Source organism: Fragaria vesca, linkage group LG1, assembly GCF_000184155.1.
Source record: "Fragaria vesca subsp. vesca linkage group LG1, FraVesHawaii_1.0, whole genome shotgun sequence".
Lineage (NCBI taxonomy): Eukaryota > Viridiplantae > Streptophyta > Magnoliopsida > Rosales > Rosaceae > Fragaria > Fragaria vesca.
Window position 1 is genome coordinate 19,578,071 of NC_020491.1, and position 3,716 is coordinate 19,581,786.

Sequence of the window (3,716 nt, forward strand, 5' to 3'; positions counted from 1 at the left end):
AAATGAACAAATCAGTAGATACATAAGCACCCATTCATCTAAACTTGTATGAACAGTCTTGAAATATAAGTGATGAGTTAGGTGTGTGTTGTTCATGCTCTCGTCCAGCATCAACACTGACGGAAACAGTAACTCGAAATGCTTTCTTCCAGTAGGCAAAAGCTACACTACACGCGTCGTATGCTACTCCAGACGGAGTTGTTAACGGAGGGGCAGTTTTGTAATTTCAGGCCATCACAGTGACTGCCTGATTTTACTGTGAGATTGAAGGGTAGAACGGAGATTTTGCCACAAATTTATACCCAGACAATGGTCTTGGGCTTGATCCATTCTTTCGAAGGAATCGAACTTATAGTCTGGATCTGGAATCCAAAACAAAGAGATTGCATTCAAAGCTCGTTGCTGAGAGAGCAGAGTATAATCAAATTCGAAAGGATTAGAAGATATAGTTTGGATTTGGAACCCAAAACCCAGAGAGATTAGAGACGAATCTCAGTGCTGTGAGAGCAGAGCTGAATCCAATTACTGGTAGCCATCGCTGGAAACTCATTACAAGCTGCTGCAGGTAGGCAAATAGTTTTTGGTGTGGAGTTTCATCTATGAAAGCAGCTCAGACTCTGCTAAATGGTACGACTTAATTGTTTGTGTTTGGTTGAAATTTTAGTTGATTCAAGTTTTATTTTTGCTTTCTATCAAGTATCAGTCGTTGAAATTATAGTTGAAGTTATAGTCTTGTTTCTATTAATAGTTGAAATTACAGAGTTATACATTGTGCAGTTTTTAGGTAAAACTTTCTTCTTTGAAAGAATTTTATTCTGTTTTTAAATGACAACTCTTTTCTATGGTGGAGCTGGTAGCAGCAAACAAAGTTTCTTCTTACATGCAAGTCCAGTAGAATATATAGTAATTGATTCTATAGTAATTGTTCCTGATGATATCCTTTCAAGAGACCTGCCTCATACTTTTTTCCCCTAGAACTAGCCATATGAATTATATTAAAGCACCTGATTAGCTGTTGTCATAGGATTGTCCATCATTATCCCTTTTAAATGCAATTGCAAGGGTCTAGAATTTCTGCTATAAATGTAATTAGTTTCATAGCCGCATAACGAACGTCTTAGGCTTCATACTGGTTTCTCTGGTATGCAATGCCTTACATCTCAATATAAGTAGTCATTCTCTTAATAATACTTTGCTATTTTTCATTTGCACTTCGTGGCTGATTAAGTTTGAATTTAGACCCTTGTCATGCTCATGCTTGCAATTACTAGGTGAGGTGAACAAATGAAGCCATATATGGATATTACGAGCATATACCAGCGTCTGTAACAGAAGCAACCTGGAAAGAAAGCACCAAAAGAAACCAAGAGTTTGGCAACTATCTGCAACAAACTCCATTCTATCTAGTATGTTATGGAAACTGTTACCCCTTGTTATATATTTGTCATTTGAAGACTAGTTTAATTGTTCTATGACTTTGTCAATATAAAGTTGTACGTATACTACATGGAGACTTTTATTTAATATGCCTGAATGAAAGAGTTTAATTTGATAGTAGGGTGCGGCTGGATAGCGTCGAACTCATTTGTTTAATTGGTGTTCTTTCCTCCTGTGAGGCCGTTTTAGATTGGTAGCCAGAGATTTAGCTAAGAGGAGCTAGTTTTGATCTTTGTGCAGTTGAAGCTGCTAAACTGGTAGGAATGTCTGCTAAATATCTCTCAGACAGACCTCTTGCTCAATAAACTACAAGAGTTGTCCATGTCTAAGCTCTGTCCGGACTTTATTGAAGCAGGACTTGCCATCAGAGCCCTTAGTTGTGTGAGGTTGGCTCTTGCTTCAAATCTTGGACGTTAGGATGTGCCATCTTGGCCAAATTTTTCAGTTTTATTTCTATATAGTTTAAGTTCACAAAGATGTACAGTTGTAACTTACATATAACCTGCTAAACAAGAGAACTTTGTACCATATTCATATTTCACTTTGGTGATTACATTCTACTGTTGAATGATCCATAAACCTATTCAACTCGGAAGCTGAAATTGTAGATAATGTTTTACTTTAGCAGGCTGAGAAACGTGATCAATGATTATCGTAAGGAATTGGAAACTGTGTGCATGAGATGAATGCAAAATCTTGCAAATAAACATTCATATTATATATACACCTGATAAACATTCATATTACTGATAAAATCTTGCAAATAGGTGTAGTACATCAACTGTTAACTTTCCAACTATTAACAAAATGTGAAGAGGAAGATTCATAACACCAAAAGTCTTGTAGTGTGAATCTGCACAAAGCCACCAAACAAGGAGTTGGTGAATGTGGCTCATATCCTAATCCACATCCAATCTGTCTTTCTTGTAGGATGCTAGTGTTAAACCTGTGGATCCGCATAAAGCCAACAAACAAATTCATCCATCATCAGCAAAACCCTTTCCATGTCTAATCTAAACATCCATCAATGAATCTACCAATAGCTACCAATAATTTTATCATCTGTGTAAGCCGTGTTAAGTAATACCTCCTTTGACATACATGGCTCTTGTAAAATCCGTGTTGCTACATTTTCAAGTTCCAACGGCCTTATGGAAGGCAAAACTTTTACACGAGATGGAGCAAGCAATTTAAAAATAAGAAAAATGAGGAAAATCATATTATACATAGCATTAAACCAGGCTCATTACCTTCTCATTTCTGATATATTCTGCATCCAAACTGACAGTATCTGAAACAAGTGATTCTGCATTATGTCTCTTACAATGTGGTCCACATTAATTGCATGATGAAAACCAACCTAGTTTGGGAAAAAAAATTACCTGAATATTTGTTCTCAACAATAACCAGTCATTACTAGATGAAGTAGACAAGCTTGCACTAGTCCGGCCATTACCAGATGAAGTAGACAAGCTTGCACAACGAACAACATCTATGAATATGTTTGGAGGAATAAATACCAAGTAATGCAACCTCATTCCAAAAAAGCAAGAAAGAAGCAAAGCTCATCTCTAGTCAATTGTGCAAGCAAGTGTCTTGCTAACCATAGTTCTTAGCTCCGCATCAGTCATCTTACTCTGAGCATAACCAAAAATAATAAAGTGCTGCAACAAAGATCACACATTCATAATCAAACCAATTGATCCAAACCTTGAAATCAATAACAAATGGGAGAAAGAAAAACAATTTTACACACCTTTGGTAGGCAACCGTCATGATAAAGTACGAAAAAAGCTGAGAATATCTTCTTCTTAACAAGGTCCCCAGACGCTCCAAGTCTCCACACACAGTAATACTTAGTGGACTCAGTTTCAGTTTCTTTGAAACTAAACCCACTAGAGTCTTTATTTTCCTTTACAGACCCCAGACGTAGCTGAAAGCAACCCATCTTTTAATTTCTTAAAAGCAGTTTCATTCTTCACACGCTTCACTGTTGGAGCCAATGCACACACAACCAATACAAAATCCAATTAAGACACACTAAATACGAAAGCCACAAACTTTCCAAGTCCAATTGAACAACATCTACTTTCTTTTACCAAAATCCTAAATGCTCTAAACACATTAAAGTGATTGATGACTAAAACTTTAACAAAACAAAGACTAAAACTTTACATTCAACTCAACACAAACTGTATAAACAACACAAACCCAGAAAAACATCACTAACTTGGGACAAGTATATGATCACAATGACAGTTTACATGATTATTGCATGC